This window comes from Humulus lupulus, chromosome 7, assembly GCF_963169125.1.
Source record: "Humulus lupulus chromosome 7, drHumLupu1.1, whole genome shotgun sequence".
Classification (NCBI taxonomy): Eukaryota; Viridiplantae; Streptophyta; class Magnoliopsida; order Rosales; family Cannabaceae; genus Humulus; species Humulus lupulus.
The window spans coordinates 208,701,095-208,722,731 of NC_084799.1; the positions used below are offsets into that span (position 1 = coordinate 208,701,095).

Consider the following 21,637-nt stretch of genomic DNA (forward strand, 5'->3'; position numbering starts at 1 on the left):
TTTTTATTTAATAAAATTATCTAATATTAAATAGTTATAAATTACATGAATATAGAAATTGATAATTATATTTAATAAAAGTTTAAAAAATTATGAATAAGTAATAATTTATTTTTAATTATTTTTTATTAATTTAATTAATTAAATAATAAAAGTTTGATATAATATTATCTAACTAAATAATTTAATTTAATTTGTTTATTGAATAACATTATCTAATATTAAATAGTTATAAATTACATGAATATAGAAATTGATAATTATATTTAATAAAAGTTTAAAAAATTAAGAATAAATAATTATATAAATAATAATTTATTTTTTGATTAATTTTTAATAATTTAATTAATTAAATAATAAAATTTTGATATAATATTATCTAATTAAATTATTTAATTTAATTTTTTTATTGAATAACATTATCTAATATTAATTACATGAATATAAAAATTGATAATTATATTTAATAATAGTTTAAAAAATTATGAATAAGTAATAATTTATTTTTAATTATTTTTTATTAATTTAATTAATTAAATAATAAAAGTTTGATATAATATTATCTAACTAAAAAATTTAATTCAATTTGTTTGTTGAATAACATTATCTAATATTAAATAGTTATAAATTACATGAATATACAAATTGATAATTATATTTAATAAAAGTTTAAAAAATTAAGAATAAATAATTATATAAATAATAATTTATTTTTTGATTAATTTTTAATATTTTAATTAATTAAATAATAAAAGTTTGATATAATATTATCTAATTAAATAATTTAATTAAATTTTTTTATTGAATAACATTATCTAATATTAAATAGTTATAAATTACATGAATATAGAAATTGATAATTATATTTAATAAAATTTTAAAAAATTTAGAATAAATAATTATTTTAATAATAATTTATTTTTTGATTAATTTTTAATAATTTAATTAATTAAATAACATTATCTAATAAAACATCATAAAATAGCATAAGCTATTATAATATTGCATAAGATTTCAAAAATGATAACAAATCTCCTTTGTTATCCATTTCTATTCACATTACTAAAACTCAAACTCTTATAACACTTTAGATGGCGATTGACAAGACTTGGACAACATTGAGAAATCGTGGTTGTCAAGAATATTGGAATGGTCTGCAAGCTTTTTTGAGGATGGCGTCAAAACATAAAGATTCTGATGAAAGAATTAGGTGCCCGTGTGTGAGATGCAATAATAATAGATTTGAATCTTTAGATGTAGTTCGGGCACACGTATTCGATAGGGGTTTTCATCAAGCTTATGATAAGTGGATTTTTCATGGTGAGGTGGAAGAAATTGTTGCTGATGAGGTGGTTGATGAGAATGAAGACGATGAGATGATTCACGTTGTGGAAGACTTCCTTTTATCGACAACTGAGGAAGTAGAAAGGGATCCCGGTGGGAGTTAGTATTATGACGAGTTATTTGAGGAGATTGAAGCGGAGTTAACTCCATTTACTATTGATCATCCACAAACTAGAGATGAAGAGATGTCTGAGATGAGAGACCGTGTTCGACAATTATAGGAGCACATTCAGACTCATTGTATCACCCCGGGATCTCAATGTGCCCCACCACCACCTGATGATCCCGATGTTGGAGCATCGAGTCAGTAGGACTTATGTGTGAATTTTATTACTATGGACTATTATATTTTCATGTTTAGGACAACTCTTTATTTTGATTAAGCAAATGTACTCTTATGTTTTGATTTATATGTTTAATATAAATGTTTTAATTTTATTCTATTGTTTTATATTTAATTCAAAATAAATAAATAAATAAATAAGTGAATAAACATTACAAATATAAAAAAAAATTATTGGTTAATTCTATACCGAGGACGTTGTCCTCGGTATAGCCCATCCATATGAAAAATTTGGGATGGGTGTGCCAAGGACATTGTCCACTCTCTGCCGATGACATGTCCTCGGTAAACCCTATACCGAGAACATATTGAATGTCGTCGGTAGAAGTTTGCCTCTATCGACGCGACTGTACCGAAGGCTTACTGCCGAGAACATGTTCTCAGTAGAGGCTATGCCAAGAACATTCAGGCTTATGCCGATGACATTTGTTCTCGGTATAGACCTTGTTTTTGTAGTGTCACTATTTTAATAATTAATAAAAAATGATTTTTGATGATTTTTTATTTTTCTATTCCCATTTTCATTTTCCTGTTTTCCTTACTTTTAACCAAACGGAAGATAACTTCAGTACTTGTAAATATGCAATAAATATAATTAAAATAGATAAAGGAAGAGAGAAATAAATTATTATATGAGCAAGTAGTCTATATAATTAATCAAGTATAAATCAAGGCCATAAACAATACAATAATAATATTAAAAAAATGTACAAATTACACAAAATGTCCAGTTTGAGAGATGTCATTTAATTTTTAACTACTTTTTAAAAAAATTAGTTTTATATCCAATATTTATTTGAATCTACCAATTATACCATTTAGTCATACCTAAGTTATATGTGTATAAGCAATGGTAATATGAGAAATGTTATTATAATAATAGATAAAATTTAATTGAATTTATTTAATAGCTAATTTTAATTAACTAATCCTAAAACTGGGTACTTATCAAGTAATCCCATATTAAAGTTTGTCCACGTAATATAATAATGATCCATGCATTATTAATTAAGCAGCTTGCGTTATTCTATATATATATATTTATTTTTTATAAAACAATTAATATTTTAAAAAGTTGATAGAGAAATTAAGTATGAACACAAGTTATATATTTGATAAGCAAGACTAAATTTGGTCTATCAAGAACGTAAATTATGACTAAATTTATTCCCTTAATTAATTAATTGTACTAGATATTAATATATTAAGGTAAAAATAAAGCCGTCTCTGTCTTTAGGGGACAATGAATAATTTAGTGAATATTTTGCTTATAAATAATTATAATAAGATGCTTAACGTGAAATATTAATTACTATATGATCATAGTACACAACTATATTATAATTTAATTATAATTATATAAAAATAACATGCATGTTGGATAATATTGGTCTTTAGTAATTTTTTTTTTCTTCATAATATTCGAGGATGAAGTCATTGATTGCTCTACATTTTCACGTTTGTTTTTTTTTAATTTATTTAATTACTTACCTATGAAATCATGGCATCCTTTTTGTGGATCAAATACAGGTTCAAGATCACTAGATATTATCCACAAAAAGTACAAAAAAACAAAGTTGGAAAGCTGGCTCATTATCCCATCAGTATGTGGTCGTAGCCCTATATAAAGACACTTTCTTTTGGTTCTTTCCCATCATAACCAAACTTACAACATTAACCTTTGTCTGACCATCCATCAAGACGATGATGCCGGTCGCAATTTTTCAAGGCTATGTAACCACCACTGGCGCCTGTCGCTCGACAGCAGTGACGGGAGAAAGCAAGACTGACGGCGTTCAAAGCGAGGCTACGTACACGATTTGCAAGGGTCTACACTCGCTGATGGACACGATCGATATCAGTCAATCGCTGTCAGTTGGATTTGGCCCCCTCGGATCAGTTGATGAGAAGATGAAGTTTGTCAGGGAGCTGAAGATCACCAGCGAGAGCTTGGCAATTGTCGTGCACGCTCGACATGTGGAAGGAAAGCAGGTTCAGACCGGCGCTCGATTGGCATCTGATATCGATCCGCCCCTCGGTGACAGCGCTCTGCGCGACTTCTTTCTCAAATACGGCGACACATACGTTTCCTCGATCACCTTCGGGGGGGAATATATTGGAGTGTACTCATTCCACACACAAACCAAAAGCGACCAGACCAAGTTGGAAGCGCAGCTGAAGGGCCAGGGAATATTCGAATTCGGCACGCTCCAGGCCGATTTCCAAACGAAACTGGAGCGAGTCGTGGTGGATTCTCAGACACAGGTTTCATTCAAGCAAATGATGTTGGGACTGGACAGTGAGTTTCCCAGCCAGGACGACATGGTTGAGTTTGCGCGCAAGTTTCCGAGCCAGAAACTCTCTGCGCCCAAAGTTCTTGCTTTTGAAACCACCGAATATGAACACATTGTCGGCGTTCCCAACGGTTTTAACCCCGTCGCATCAAATCGGAATATATTAGTGGGAACGGGACATGGAGATCGGGGCCTGGCAGGGGATTTCGCCAAGATATCCCAACTGGTCGACCAAATCAGCATAATACAATCCATCTATGATTTTTACGGTGGATACAGTGACTGCGAGCTAAGCGCCGTCGCCGTCGAAGCAAACCAGGACTTGGTGTCGCTGCAGAAAACATTTTCTGCTTTCGAAAGCGATCCGATCACGGTTCCCAGCAAACCGCAGATGCAGTCCCTTTCAAAGGGTACGCCGCAGATCCAATACTCGACCTGTTACTCCAGCACGTACGGTAGACGAGGCCAAGGCGACAAGACTCCATTTGACTTGTTCACGGGGGTCGATGCGTACATCCAGACTAAAACCAGGATAACCGGCATTCAGATGAGAAGCAGTTCTCGGGTGAACAATATCATCGTCGATTTCGAATCGACCGTGGGGGGAACCCGAACGGAGAGTTACGGCAGAGGCGAAGGAGACTTGAGTAACAAGCTGGTGTTTGGAGATCACCATTTTATCAAGAAAATCTGCGCCCGATCCGGAGCCGATCTTGATCGCCTCAGCATCTTTCTCGACGATGGAAGATCACTTGTCGCTGGTGCCGATGGCGGAGATGATTACTGGTTTCCGGTGAACTCCGACGCACTCCCCGGTGGTAGTTTCATTCTGGGATTCAGGGGGTTTTACTCAGACATCATCGACCAGATCCAGATCGTCTATGCGGTATTTCAGCCAGCCAAATGGTCTGGAGGGTCGTCTTCTTAAAAATACTCTACATATAATAAAGAGTACTGTTAGATACTCAAGTTAATGGCACACGTTAAAAATAAAAATAAAAATTAAAAATGTGTGTTTTGATTTATTTTCGTGTATTTGGACTTTAGCGATTTCTGTGTGGTTTTGTCTTTATTTATGTTGTATTTAAATTAAGGGAATATACATTTTTAGATTTATGGTTTGTCTCATTATTTGTTTGGACTATGTGTTTTAACAAATTATTTTTTGGATTCTATGTTTTCTAAAATAGTTCAAATAGACTCCTAAACTCGATTTTGATCAAAGTTTTTTGAACTAAAATCACAAATAATTCATCAAACTAATAACTCAGAACAAAAATACAGTCATTCTGCATAAGAACTGTGTTGTTATACTCAATTTTTTGTTTATCAAAATCGGGTTTAGGCGCCTATTTGAACCATTTTACAAAACACAAATCCAAAAAATAATTTGTCAAAACAAAAAGTCCAAACAAATAATGAGGCAAAACACAAGGCCTAAAAAGATATAAACCCTTAAATTAATTGTGATTTTTGGTTAATTTTATTTTCACTATCCTAGTGTTCATTGTTGTTGCGACCTTTTCTGTATTGGTTTAGTGCTACGTTATTTTATTGTTTGCATAATTGTTGCTGTTATTATTAGTGTTATCTATTAGTAAAGCCACCATGCCTGTTTTCGCATTAGCTTTACTATTCACTGGGTGCCTGCCTACAGAGGCCTCCAGTTTAGAAGTTCACTTGCTTTTTTATGTTGTATTTACTTTGTTTACATTAATGTTGATCACATTTTGTTGATATGGCAGCTCAGTCTCATGAAAAGTCATAAATGTCTCAAACAGTCTCAGAAGTGTTATTTTCATGATATTGCTTCATGCGCTGACTATGCTCGATAATGGGGACACCTCTTGTTATCCTGTTAGGATTTCTGCAAGTTGTGATTGGTACGTAGGATTAGTAAAGTTGATGAAGATACCTCCATATAGCTCCATATTATATATATATATATTTAAAAAAAATTATGAACAGTATTTTGTTTTAATTTATATTTTTGTTATTTATTTAAAATTTATACGTGGTTGTGTTTGGATATATTATAAATATCATTATGATGAATTGGTCAAATGAAAAAGACAAAATGGGAATGAACAGTCATCATCCCACCACGAATATTTTGACTTCGACATGGCTTATGTAATTCTATTAATTATGCCATTAAATTGAAACATACATCACACACTACAATTTATACTTAATTTTACTTATATAGATAATTGACATTAGTGTCAAGTTTCCACATTGGCCAAAACAGCCTCAATGAAGCATCCGAATGAGTCGTAAGAAGACCCACCTCCGAAACAGCCCTCCTGCACTTCTCACTCATTTCCCTCACTCTCTTCCTCACCGAGCCACCTTCACCACCGTCCATCAAGCATCTAACGGCTCTTTCTATCTCCCCACTTAACAAATTCTACTCCCACAGAAGTTGTAATAAATTAAAATTTAGGAGGGGATTTTCAATGCCGGGAAAATATTAAATTTGTTTTTATTAATGACTAATATTGGAAGACCTTACAAAAGTGAGAAGACTTTGAAAAGCGAGGGTGTAGCGTAATATTTGCTAACTTTCCAAATTTGCTAGTAAGATTTAGTGTCTTAGTTAGCGTGGTGAGAGGACAATAAATTGTTTAATCGTATTATTATGTGATTAATTGTGATATATGTGTATCAGTATGTGATTACTCGAATTATATTATTATATGACTAGATATGCATGTTTAGGTAAATTAAATATGCATGTGAGTCCGTTCAAGTTAATAATGGCATATTTGTAATTTTTGACCCGTCTTAGGTATATATATATGTGTCATGTTTGTGATATGATTGAGATCACAATATTATGGAGATATATTTGAGATGTGTGATATGAGGCGGTCTTAGAGAGCGGATTAGCGGAATAGTTACAACGGGATCAAATACCCAGCTTGGGGTGAGCCAAGGGGTATTTTGGGAACTTAGCGTATGTTCGAGATTTATCGGGTAACAGATAGCTGTTTAGCGATTATTTGGGGATGCCAGGATTAATTGAGGATCTATAGGAATACTCGAGGAATTAGTGGGAATGAGACTAATCACAGATTTACCCTTGGTGGTATTAAAGGGCTAGAATTTACCTAAGGGGCAGTTTGGTCATTGTGGTGCCAAGGGGTTAGACATTGACTCAGAATCTTGTAGAAAGAACCAAAAACCAGAAGGAATTTAGCTCTCTCTCCCTCTACTCGGTTCTCTCTCTCTCCTTTGGTATACTTGGAAATTTTGGTTAAATTGTAGGGGAAATTGGCAAATGATTTGAGGAACTTGAAGCGTGAAGTGTTTGGGGTTTAGCTCAGGGTCAGATTCTCAATTGAGGTAAAGAATTTGTGCTGATTTTGTTGAGTTTTTCTACTATGATTTAGAACTTCCGTGCCCATTATCCTTGCAGATTCCGTAGTATTTACTTTCAAAATATTGCTCGAAATCATATTATAGAAATCGAATTTTTCTGAAAGGGGTACATCTCTGGTAAATTGGAGATTTCTCTAATTTATCCGTGATGTATTACATTCGTGTTCTACTCGTTCGATATTTTCGACCATGACATCTCATGGGTAAATGCTTATATTGGAGTTGAAAAGGAGCCTTAAGACCACATTTTAAAAAATTTCCACATTTCGATGGCCATTTTCGCAAGTTTTTCCCTTATATTTGTACACCTCTCAGTATTTTGGTCGTATCAACCTTCACACACCTTGAAATTGCACGAAATTTTATACATAGAATCCTAAGAAATAGGGCTATAACTTTCATGCCCATTACCTTCGCAGATTCGATAGTATTCACTTTAAAAATATTGCCTGAATTCATATTATAGAAATTGAATTTTTCTGAAATGTATTCATATTGTAGAGATTTCACTAATTTCTCCGTAATGTATTACACTCGTGTTCTACTCGTTCAATATTTTCCCCCATGACATCTCATGGGTAATTGCTTCTATTGGAGTTGAAACGGAGCCTTAAGTCCACATTTGAAAAAAATTCTACTTTTCGATGGCAATTTTCGCAAGTTTTTCCCATATATTTGTACATCTCTCAGTATCTTTCCCGTATCACCCTCTACACACCACGAAATTGTACGAAATATTATGCATACAAGTCTAAGACATAGGGCTACAACTTTCGTATCCATTGCCTAATGCAGATTCATTAATATTCACTTACAAAATATTACCCGAATTCATATTATAGAAATCAGATTTTTCTTAAAGGGGTACCCCTTTGGTAAATTGGAGATTTCACTAATTTCTCCGCAATGTACTACAGTCGTGTTCTACTCTTTCAATATTTTCCACCATGATATCTCATGGGTAAATGCTTCTATTGGAGTTGAAACGGAGCCTTAAGTCCACATTTGAAAAAATTTCCACTTTTCCGTGGCAATTTTCGCAAGTTTTTGCCTTATATTTGTACATTTCTCAGTATTTTGCTCATATCACCCTCTACACACCTAGAAATTGCACGAAATTTTATACATAGAAGCCTTAAACATAGGGCTACAACTTTTGTGCCCATTACCTTTGAAGATTCTTAGAATTCACTTTAAAAATATTGTCCGAATTCATATTATTGAAATCAAGTTTTTCTGAAAAGGGTACCCCTTTGGTAAATTGGAGATTTCACTAATTTCTCCGTAATGTATTACACTCGTGTTCTACTTGTTTGATATTTTCGACCATGAAATCTCATGGGTAAATGCTTCTATTGGAGTTGAAACGGAGCCATAAGTTCACATTTGAAAAAATATCCACTTTTCGATGGAAATTTTCGTAAGTTTTTCCCTTATATTTGTAAATCTCTTGTTGTTTTGGTTGTGTCAACCTTTACACACCTTGAAATTGCTCGAAATTTTATACATAGAAGCCTAAGACATAGGGCTACAACTTTTGCGCCCATTACCTTTGAAGATTCTTAAAAATCACTTTAAAAATATTGTCCAAATTCATATTATAGAAATCAAGGTTTTCTGAATGGGGTTTCCCATTGGTAAATTGTAGATTTCACTAATTTCTCCGTAATGTATTACACTCGTGTTCTACTTGTTCGATATTTTCGACCACGACATCTCATGGGTAAATGCTTCTATTGGATTTGAAATGGAACCTTAAGTCCACATTTGAAAAAAAATTCCACTTTTTTATGGCAATTTTCGCAAGTTTTTCCCTTATATTTGTACATCTCTCAGTATTTTGCACGTATCACCCTCTACGCACCTTGAAATTGAATGAAATTTTAAACATAGAATCCTCACACATAGGGCTACAACTTTTGTGCCCATTACCATTGAAGATTTGATAGTATTCACTTTATAAATATTGCCTGAATTCATATTATAGAAATCGCATTTTTCTGAAAGGGGTACCCCTTCGGTAAATTGGAGATTTCACTAATTTCTCCATAATGTATTACACTCGTGTTCTACTCGTTCGATATTTTCACCCATGATATCTGATGGGTTAATGCTTCAATTGGAGTAGAAATGGAGCCTTAAGTCCACATTTCAATAAATGTCCACTTTTCGATGCCAATTTTCACAAGTTTTTCCCTTAATCTTTGTACATCTCTTGGTATTTTTCTTGTATCACCCTTTACAATCCTTGAAATTGCGCGAAATTTTATACATAGAAGCCTAAGACATAGGGCTACGAATTTCATGCCCATTACCTTCGCATATTTATTAGTATTCACTTTTAAAATATTGCCAGATTTCATACAATAGAAATTGAATTTTTCTGAACGGGGTACCCCATTGGTAAATTGGAAATATCACTAATTTCTCTGTAATGTATTACACGTGTGATCAACTCGTTCGATATTTTCCCCCACGACATCTCATGGGTAAATGATTCTATTGGAGTTGAAACGGTGCCTTAAGTCCACATTTGAAAATTTTCCACTTTTCGATGCCAATTTTCGCAAGTTTTTCCCTTATATTTGTACATCTGTCAGTATTTTGCTCGTATCATCCTCTACACTCCTTGAAATTGCACGAAAAATTGTACATAGAAGCCTAAGACATAGGGATACAACTTTTGTGGCCATTACCTTCGCAGATTCATTAGTATCCACTTTTAAAATATTTCCCGAATTCATACTATAGAAATCGAATTTTTCTTAAAGGGGTACCACTTTGGAAAATTAGAGATTTCACTAATTTCTCCGTACTGTATTACACTCGTGTTCTACTCGTTCAATATTTTCGCCCATGACATCTCATGGGTAAATGCTTCAATAGGAGTTGAAACAGAGATTTAAGTCCAAAAAATTTCCACTTTTCAAGGGAAATTTTCGCAAGTTTTTCCCTTATATTTGTACATCTCTTAGTATTTTGCTCGTATCACCCTCTACACACATCGAAATTGCACGAAATTTTATAAATAGAAGCCTAAGACATAGGGATACAACTTTCGTGCCCATTACCTTGGAAGAATCTTAGTATTCACTTTAAAAATATTGCCCGAATTCATATTATAGAAATAAAAAATTTCTAAAAGGGGTAACTCTTTGGTAAATGGGAGATTTCACTAATTTCTTTGTAATGTATTACACTAGTGTTGAAATCGTTTGATATTTTCCTCCATGAAATCTCATGCATAAATGCTTCTATTGGAGTTGAAACGGAGCCTTGAGTCCACATTTAAAAAAATTTCCACTTTTCGATGGCAAGTTTCGCAAGTTTTTTGCATATGTTTGTACGTCTCTCAGTATTTTGCTCGTATCACCCGATACCCACCTCGAAATTGCACAGAGTTTTATACATAGAATCGTAAGTAATAGGCCTACAACTTTCGTGCCCATTACCTTCCCAGATTCGATAGTATTCACTTTATAAATATTTCCTGAATTCATATTATAGAAATCGATTTTTTTTGAAAGGGGTACCCCTTTGGTAAATTGGAGATTTCACTAATTTCTCCGTAATGTACTACACTCGTCTTCTACTCGTTCAATATTTTCATCCATGAAATCTCATGGGTAAATGCTTCTATTGGAGATGAAACAGAGCCTTAAGCCCACATTTGAGAAAATTTCCACTTTTCGATGGCAATTTTCGCAAGTTTTTCCTTTATATTTGTACATCTCTCAGTATTTTGTTCTAATCGCACTCTACACATCTCGAAATTGCACGAAATTTTATACATAGAATCCTAAGGTAAAGGCCTTAAACTTTTGTTCCCATTAACTTTTCAGATTCCTTAGTATTCACTTTCAAATTATTGACCGAAATCAAATTATAGAAATTACATTTTTCTGAAAGGGGTACCCCTTTGGCAAATTGTAGATTTCACTAATTTCTCTGTAATGTATTACTCACGTGTTCTACTCGTTCGATATTTTCCCTCATGACATCTGATGGGAATATGCTTCTATTTGAGTTAAAACAGAGGCTAAAGCTCACATTTGAGAAAATTTCCACTTTTCGATTGCAATTTTTCGCAAATTTTTCCTTTATATTTGCACATCTCTCAGTATTTTGCTCTTTTCACCCTCTGCGCAACTCAAAATTGCACGAAATTTTATATATAAAATCCTAAGACATAGGGCTACAACTTTTGTTCCCATTACCTTATGAGATTACTTAGGATTCACTTTCAAATTATTGCCCGAAATCATATTATAGAAATCGAATTTTTCTTAAAGGGGTACCCCTTTGGCAAATTGGAGATTTCACTAATTTCCACATAATGTATTACTCTTTTGTTTTACTCGTTCGATATTTTTCTCGATGACATCTAATGGGAATATGCTTCTATTGGAGTTAAAACAGAGGCAAAAGTCCACATCTGACAAAATTTCCACTTTCGATGGCAATTTTTTGCAAATTTTCCCTTATATTAGTACATCTCTCAGTATTTTCGTCTTATCAACCTCTTCGCACCTCGAAATAGCACGATATTTTAGACATAGAATCCTAAGACAAAGGGCTACAACTTTTGTACCCATTAACTTTTTGGATTCCTTAGTATCTACATTAAAATTATTGCCCGAAATCATATTATAGAAATCGAATTTTTCTGAAAGGGGTACCCCTTTGGCAAATTGGAGATTTCACTAATTTCTCTGTAACGTATTTCTCTAGTGTTTTACTCGTTCGATATTTTCCTCCATGAAATATAATAGGAATATGCTTCTATTGGAGTTGAAACGGGGGTTGAACCCCACATTTGAGAAAATTTCCACTTTTCGATGACTATTTTTCGCAAGTTTTTCCCTTATATTTGTACATCTCTCAGTATTTTTCTCTCATCAGCATCTACGCGAAATTTTAGACATAGAATCCAAAGACATAGGGCTACAACTTTTGTTCTCGTTACCTTTTCAGATTCCTTAGTCTGCACTTTCATATTTTTTTTCCGAAATCGTATTATAGAAATCGAATTTTTCTGAAAGGGGTACCCCTTTGGCAAATTGGAGATTTCACTAATTTCTCCGTAATGTATTACTCTCATGTTTTAATCGTTCGATATATTCCTTCATGACATTTAATGGGAAAATGATTCTATTGGAGTTGAAACGGGGGTTAAAGCCCACATTTGAGAAATTTCCACTTTTCGATGGCAATTTTTTGCATGTTTTTCCCTTATATTAGTACATCTCTCAGTATTTTGGTCTTATCAACCTCTTCGCACCTCGAAATAGCACGATATTTTAGACATAGAATCCTAAGACAAAGGGCTACAACTTTTGTACCCATTAACTTTTTGGATTCCTTAGTATCTACATTAAAATTATTGCCCGAAATCATATTATAGAAATCGAATTTTTCTGAAAGGGGTACCCCTTTGGCAAATTGGAGATTTCACTAATTTCTCTGTAACGTATTTCTCTAGTGTTTTACTCGTTCGATATTTTCCTCCATGAAATATAATAGGAATATGCTTCTATTGGAGTTGAAACGGGGGTTGAACCCCACATTTGAGAAAATTTCCACTTTTCGATGACTATTTTTCGCAAGTTTTTCCCTTATATTTGTACATCTCTCAGTATTTTTCTCTCATCAGCATCTACGCGAAATTTTAGACATAGAATCCAAAGACATAGGGCTACAACTTTTGTTCTCGTTACCTCTTCAGATTCCTTAGTCTGCACTTTCATATTTTTTTTCCGAAATCGTATTATAGAAATCGAATTTTTCTGAAAGGGGTACCCCTTTGGCAAATTGGAGATTTCACTAATTTCTCCGTAATGTATTACTCTCATGTTTTAATCGTTCGATATATTCCTTCATGACATTTAATGGGAAAATGCTTCTATTGGAGTTGAAACGGGGGTTAAAGCCCACATTTGAGAAATTTCAACTTTTCGATGGCAATTTTTTGCATGTTTTTCCCTTATATTAGTACATCTCTCAGTATTTTGGTCTTATCAACCTCTTCGCACCTCGAAATAGCACGATATTTTAGACATAGAATCCTAAGACAAAGGGCTACAACTTTTGTACCCATTAACTTTTTGGATTCCTTAGTATCTACATTAAAATTATTGCCCGAAATCATATTATAGAAATCGAATTTTTCTGAAAGGGGTACCCCTTTGGCAAATTGGAGATTTCACTAATTTCTCTGTAACGTATTTCTCTAGTGTTTTACTCGTTCGATATTTTCCTCCATGAAATATAATAGGAATATGCTTCTATTGGAGTTGAAACGGGGGTTGAACCCCACATTTGAGAAAATTTCCACTTTTCGATGACTATTTTTCGCAAGTTTTTCCCTTATATTTGTACATCTCTCAGTATTTTTCTCTCATCAACATCTAACCACCTCAAAATAGCCCGAAATTTTAGACATAGAATTCTAAGACATAGGGCTACAACTTTTGTTCCCGTTACTTTTCAAATTCCTTAGTATTCACTTTCAAATTATTGCCCTTTGGAAAATTGGAGATTTCACTAATTTCTCCGTAATGTATTACTCTCATGTTTTAATCGTTCAATATCTTCCTCCATGACATCTAATGGGAATATGCTTCTATTGGAGTTGAAACGGAGGCTAAAGCCGACATTTAAGACTTGATCTCCAACTAGGAACTCCACATCGCGTCGCTTGGCATCCGCATAGCTTTTCTGACGGCTTTGAGCAGCAAGCATATGCTGTCTAATAAGCGCAACTGCTTCTTGAGCTTGTCTAACAGCTTTGGGCCCTAGAAGCTGCCTTTCTCCTACCTCGTCCCAGTGCAACGGTGATCAGCACCTTCTTCCATATAGCATCTCATAAGGTGTCGTCCCGATCGTCGACTGGTAGGTGTTGTTGTACGAGAACTCGATCAGCGATAAGTACTTGTTCCATGATCCTCCGAAATCAAGTATACACGCGCGTAGCATATCCTCTAAGATCTGAATCGTACGCTCGGACTGCCCATCTGTTTGAGGATGGAAAGCAGTACTAAGACTTAACTTAGTACCCAAGGCTTGCTGTAAGCTTCCCCAGAATCTTGACGTAAACACCGATCCTCTATCTGACACTATCGTCTTGGGGATTCCATGCAATCATACAATCTCTTGGATGTAGATGCCTGCATATTGGTCTGCCGTGTATGAAGTCTTAACAGGCAGGAAATGAGCCGACTTGGTTAGTCTATCTATTACTATCCAAGAGGAATCATGCTGCTTATTTGTCTTTGGCAGACCCGTCACGAAATCCATGGCTATATCATCCCACTTCCATTCTGGCACGCTAAGTGGTTGCAATAAGCCTGCAGGGCGCTAATGCTCCGCTTTAACTTGCTGGCATACCAGACACTTAGATACATACTCCGCTATGTCCTTCTTCATCCCTAGTCACCAATAGATTGCCTTGATGTCATGAGTCATCTTGGTAGACCCTGGATGAACTGAGTACGGGGTGCTATGCGCTTCTTCTAAAATCGTCTTCCTAATACCTTGATCATTCGGCACGCATACCCGATCCTTGTATCTCAATAAGCCTTGGCTAGATATTGAGAAATCTGTAGTCTTGCCTTCTCTGACTGCATCCATGTGTGCTGCTAGTGTGTCATCGTGTCCCTGACCAATTCGTATATCCTCTAACAAATTCGATTGGATAGAGAAATTAGCCAGCTTGCCCACAACCATTTCTATTTCGGCACTGATAATCTCCTGCTGTAGCGGCTTTTCTATTTTGGATAAGGCTGCTAAATTCCCATAGCTTTTCCTACTAAGCACGTTAGCAACTACGTTCGCCTTCCCTGGGTGGTAGAGGATTTCACAGTCGTAATCCTTGACTAACTCTAACCACCTGCGCTGCCTCATGTTGAGCTCCTTCTGCATAAAGAAGTATTTTAAACTTTTGTGGTCCGTATAAATCTCGCACCGTTCTCCGTAAAGATAATGGGGCCAGATTTTTAACGCAAAGACCACCGCTGCCAACTCCATATCGTGAGTTGGATAGCGTTGCTCATACTCCTTTAACTGACATGAGGCATAGGCTATCACCTTGTCGTTTTGCATCAGCACGCATCCCAATCCTAGCTTTGATGCATCACAGTAGACAACGAACTTATCGTTGGGTGTCGGTACACTAAGTACTGGTGTTGAGCAAAGCTTATCCTTGAGCAACTGGAAGCTTTCCTCACACTTATCATTCCAGTTAAACTTTTGTTGCTTCCGGGTCAGGTTGGTGAGCGGAGTGGCTATCTTAGAAAAGCCCTCTACAAACTTCCTATAATAACCTGCTAGCCCTAAGAAGCTTCTTACTTCTGATGCGTTCTTTGGTCTAGGCCAATCCTTCACGGCCTCTACCTTTGATGGATCTACTGCAACTCTGTCTTTCGATATGATGTGCCCGAGGAACGCCACTTGTGAAAGCCAAAACTCACATTTCTTGAACTTTGCGTAGAGTTGATGCTCCCTCAATCGCGTCAAAATCATCCTCAAATGTTCCTCGTGCTCTACTTCATCCTTGGAGTATATTAAAATGTCGTCGATGAACACAACGACAAATTTATCGAAGTAGTCTTTGAAGACCCTATTCATTAAGTCCATAAACGCGGCTGGTGCGTTAGTAAGACCAAAAGACATAACCAAGAACTCGTAATGTCCATAACGAGTCCTAAAGGCTGTCTTAGGAATATCTTCTCCCTTTACCTTGAGCTGATGATACCCGGACCGTAAATCGATCTTTGAAAATACTGTCGCACCTCGGAGTTGATCAAACAAATCGTCGATCCGAGGTAGCGGGTACTTGTTCTTAATCGTTACTTTGTTCAGCTCACGATAGTCTATGCACATCCGCATACTTCCGTCCTTCTTCTTCACGAATAGTACCGGAGCTCCCCATGGTGAATGGCTTGGCCTAATAAAACCCAAGTCTATGAGTTCTTGTAGCTGGGTCTTTAACTCCTTGAGTTCCGTAGGTGCCATCCGGTATGGTGCCTTAGAGATAGGCTCGGTGCCTAGTACTAACTCTATCGTGAAGTCTATTTCTCGAGTTGGCGGCAATCCTGGCAAGTCATCGGGAAATACTTCTGGAAATTCACCCGAACATCGCCAACTTTAAGTGATGTCTCCTTCTCCACATTCGTGATGCTGGCTAAGAACGCTTGGCATCCTTTCTCCATCATTCTCTGAGCTTTGAGAGACGACACTAATGGGGTGCGCATTCCTGAAGCTTGTCCCATGAAGCATCGTCTCTGGCCGTCAGGAGTCTCGAACATCACCTTCTTGCGTCTGCAGTCGATTGTTGCGCCATGCCGTGCTAGCCAATCCATGCCTAATATTACGTCGAAGTCCTTGATCATTAGCTCTATCAGGACTCCTTCTAGTTCTATATCCTCAATCTTGATCGGTACGCCTCATACTATTCGTGATGATAGAACTACTTTGCCCGAAGGCAACTCGGTTACAAACCTAGTTCTAAATCTTTCACTAGGTCTGTCTAGTTTTTCTATCATTCCTAACGAGATATACAAGTGAGTGGCTCCCGAATCAAATAATACATAGCATAAATTATTGAGGATAGAAACCTGACCTATGACCACCTTGTTGCTAGCATCAGCCTCTCCTTGGGTTAAAGCAAAAACCCTAGCAGGAACCATCTTTTCATCCTTCTTCCCTTCTGGATTTTGCTGAGGACAGTCTCTTTTACGATGCCCTTCTTGACCACAGTTGAAACACTCCTTGGTGTTGGCGTGGCATTCTCCAGGATGCTTCTTCTGACATTTGGCACATGGCGGGTATTCCACGTCGCCCGACCTATTTCCCCCATTATTTTCTCGTGCCCTTTTATTGCTGTCAGATTGCTTGTTGTCAGGATGCCGTCTTTTCTGGCCGTTACCGTTGTTGCCTGATTGACTGTTGCTGGATTGATTATTTCCATTATGGTTGTTGTTGTTCCGACTGGCCTGAGGTTGGCTCTGCTGTCTAGGTTCCGGCTTGCTGGCTTCTTCTTTGCTTACATTGGCCTGCAACCTTTCTACTTCGATTGCCGTCTCAAGCACGTCAGCATATGTTGTGTTTCCTGGGTTTGCTAGTTTAACCCCCATCTCGATCTTCGGGCGAAGTCCTCTAACAAACTTGTTCACCCTCAGATAATCGGTTGGAACCATCTCTGCCGCGAACTTTGCTAAGCGGTCGAAGTGACGAGCATATTCCGCCACTGTTAAAGTACCCTGCTTCAAGTTGGTGAACTCCTCAACCCTCGTAGCAAGTACAGCCGAATTGTAGTACTTTTTGTGGAACAACTCCACAAATCGGGTCCACGTCATGGTGGCAGCATCATGGGATTGCTGGACCAAGTCCCACCATATCCTGGCATCTTTCTTGAGCAAAGATGAGACGCAGGATATGCGGTCTGCATTACTGAGGTTCATGTGGGCCAGAATCGGCTCCACATTCCTTAGCCACTCTTCTGCCTCAAAGGGTTCTGTAGTCCCTTCGAAGTTTGGAGCGTGCTGCTTGCGGAACCTCTCATACACTGGCTCCATGTGCAGTACTGGATATGGAGCGTAGTTCTTCATAGGCCATCCCCCATACGGACCAACTTGTTGGGGTGCTGGGGCCATTTGCTGTGGCTGCGGCTGTGGCTGTGGCGGAGGCTGAGGCTGAGATTGAGCCTGTTGGCGTTGTTGCTGCAGAAGTTCCTCGACTTGCTGTCGCAGTCTGGCAATCTCCGCAGTGTTGTCAGCTGGCGGTGCCGGCGCGTTGCGACGAGCAGTAGCACGTACTCCCCTTCGGCGAACTCGAGGGACTTCATTGGTCGCTGGAACATCGTTGGAGGCGTTTCCGTTGGTGCGTGCAGATCTTCAGAGCGACATCGTAGCAGAGTTCTAACAATTGAAAGAAACATGTTAGAACTTTACCTAATAGGCTCTAAGGCAAAAACTTATTCTAAAACAAACATAACTCGGACCTATTTAATATGACTTTTTATGAAAAGTTATATAAGTCTTTATTTACACTACAACAAATTTTCTCAAATATTACATTAAAATATAGCATAATTTTAGAAGTGCTATTGATATTGATAGGGAGACTTGGAGAAAAAAAGACCCGGTGAAAAAAAAATTAGGCGCCAAACACTTTTTGCCGCCTGAAATTGACAAAAGAGAACAGAAAAAAAAACTTATCCCTAATCTTTCAGTGCCTCTCTCTCTCTCAAATCCCTAATCTCTACCAGCGTGCCTCTCTCTCGCTCTCTCTCTACCAGCGTCAAATCCCTAATCTCTACCAGAAATCTCTACCAGTCTTTCTCTCATTGCATTCAGTCTTAAATCCCTAATCTCTAAGTGCATTCAGTCTTTCTCTCATTCGCTCTCCCTTGCTCTTTCTCTCATTCGCTCTCTCACATTCTCTCGGCTTTCTAACCCTCCCGCCGTTGAACCACACCACAACCACACCTTGCTGAAGCCTCCCTCACGCCGGTACTCACGCAACTGAAGCATTTGTGAGAAATGGGCTTCTTTCTTTCTATCTCTAATTATTATTAACTCTAACTGTTTTTTTTTTCTTATTGGCAGTTTCCAAAATAGGAGGCAAATTTTGGTTGGCATGACCATGAGTTTTGCTGGGTTTTCGTGTAATCCAATTTTGTCCAATGCATTTGCAGAGACCGGTATCATTGCCTTCCCTTCTTCAAAGTTACCATTTTTAGTTCTTATTCTAAAGTGGGTATTGGGTTATTCTTACAGAAGTGGCAGAGGGTTTTCGTATCTACACTGATGATGTAAACAAGTTCAAGATATCTGTACCAAAAGGTGAGCTGAAAATGGCTGCTTTTTCAGTTCAGCTTGTGTTGTGTATAATTTCAATTATTTGCTTTTTGTAGGGTGGTCATTGGCTGCAGGTGAGCCTGATGGGTTCAAATCCGTCACTGCTTTCTACCCAGAAGGGAACACTAGCTCCAACGGTATGAATTGTAGTTTTCTTCCTTCATCAACTGATTGATCTCTATGTGTTTGATAAAATGCCTCAATGGGGTTTGGTTTGGTTTCATTTTTCACCACTACCAGTGAGCGTTGTGATTACGGGGCTTGGTCCGGATTTCACCAAGATAGAATCATTCGGCCAAGTTGATGAGTTGCTGAGACTCTGGTGGGCATCCTCAAATTCTGCCAAGTAGTTACATTTTATTATTATTATTATTATTTATTTTCCTTTCTTAAACTCAATTCGTAATCTTTACGAACAGGTGAGTGGATTGGACAGGAGCTGGCAAAGACCACCAGGTGTGAAGCCAAACTTATCAACAGTAAATCTTCCAATGGTAAGACTTTATATAATCCAGCATTCTAGTCCTGGTTTTAGCAAACTCTGGTATGGACTATGTGGTATAATTTGAACTGAATCATGTCAGGTTTCTACTACATCGAGTACACCCTGCAAAGACCAGGGGAGACTCACAGATACTTGTTCTCAGCGCTTGGAATGGCATCCAATGGTTGGATCAACAGGCTATACACCATCACTGGACAGGTATTTATAAATGCTCAAGATTTTGTGTTAATTAGGTGGGGTTCGGGTGGGGAAAGGGTGCGTGTATGTACGTGTGTGATTTAGATAACTGCTTGGTGCATATGTGTTTTTCTGTTTAACTAAGCGTTCAGCTGTAAATTTTGTATAGTCGACTTTCAAATGTGAAGAGCGTAGAAAGAAGTTCTAGGCCATTTGTAATGCGTGTTCTCGATGATGAGGTGGATGACATTGACAATACATATGAGGAAGCTCAAGATAGAAGCTCCCTTTCCGCTAGTAGGTGTAATTTTAACGACCTTTATGTTAGGTATGCATTTAACTGGCCTTGATTGTTTTCCTTTACTTATATTCCATTTATCAATTCAAGTTTTGCATCCCTATTCTGTCATCAAAAGCTTTATTCGGCTGTTGTGTATTAATGTATAAAAATGTGGGAAATGCCCCTCAAGTGGTTGTTCTTTTGGTTCACCAATCTTGAATTAGATCTTTAGTTCTTTTTTTCGAATAGAAAAGGAAATAGCACTGCAGAAGTATGCCTTATTATTTTTTGAGCAAAGTATATCCCAAGAGAACAGTATTTCGACTCTTTCCTATTTTGTTTATAACATTAGTTTTTTGTATGTTAACTGTTCATGCCTACTTGTCACTTAAAAAAAAATACTTTGCTGCCAACAAATAAGTTCTCTTCAGTTGTAACTATCCTAATTTATAAGATATTTTTGCTTTTGTTTTGCTCAAGCAATATTCATCTTCAATATATAAACTGTGTGTTATTCCTGTGATTGGAGGGAGGCAGATTTTTTTTTGTTTTCCTGTTCTACATTTACTTGGCTGAGACTGTTCCTATTGTTACTTATCTAAGTTTTACAATTTATTCAATTTTTAGCTTGAGAAGCTGAGTGACATACAGTGCCAACCTGAGTCACAGCTAAAGTTCATAACAGAGGCCTGGCTTCAGGTAAGATAATTTAACTTTTATTTCAAGGTATAGTTTCTTCACTCGAAGAAATGAAATAATGTTTTCCTTACCATTTTTTTTTCAGATCGTTGAGTGCAGGCGTGTTTTGAAATGGACATATGCTTATGGATATTATTTACCAGAGCATGAACATGCCAAGAGACAGTTCTTTGAGTACTTGCAAGGTTAGTAGTATTATTGAGCTTGATTCTAAACTTATCTTTGTTTTGCTCTCTTTCAAGTTTTAACTTTGGCTTTTTGTGCAGGTGAGGCAGAGTCTAGGTTGGAAAGACTTCATCAATGTGCAGAAAAGGAGCTACATGTTTACCTTAATGCAGAGGGCCAATCAAAAGACTTCAATGAGTTTCGCACAAAACTTGCTGGACTGACCAGGTAGTTGCCAAACCAAAAATTTACTTGGCTTTTTTCTTTGAATCAGAAGGTCTTGTGCAACATGCATATTAATATTAATTTTTCTATGTGTGTGAATAAATATCTATCTATATATATAGGGAGCTAGTTCAGTAGGGGTGTTTTCCCTATTGGCAGGGGTCAATTTTTTGTATGAAAAATGGTATTTGTTATTTATTTGACATTGATGCTTTATCGATAAAGTGATTTATTATGACTGTTAGATTTAAATAAAATGGTCAAAATTGGTTTTCCTATTAATAGTGATAAAATAAAATTTCAATATGTAATGATTCCATATGTTTGTCTTTATTCATTGAAGAAGGCTTCTTTTGAGAAACT

General features: G+C 36.5%; 1 long non-coding RNA gene across 1 annotated transcript; it reads left to right on the top strand.

The window, feature by feature from the left end:
- The first annotated feature begins 20,723 nt into the window (after positions 1–20,723).
- On the top strand, positions 20,724–21,305 carry LOC133790187 (uncharacterized). Its single transcript, XR_009873946.1, has 3 exons — positions 20,724–20,884; positions 20,970–21,069; positions 21,151–21,305. It is a non-coding gene; the product is annotated as an uncharacterized LOC133790187 (long non-coding RNA).
- The last annotated feature ends 332 nt before the right edge of the window (positions 21,306–21,637 follow it).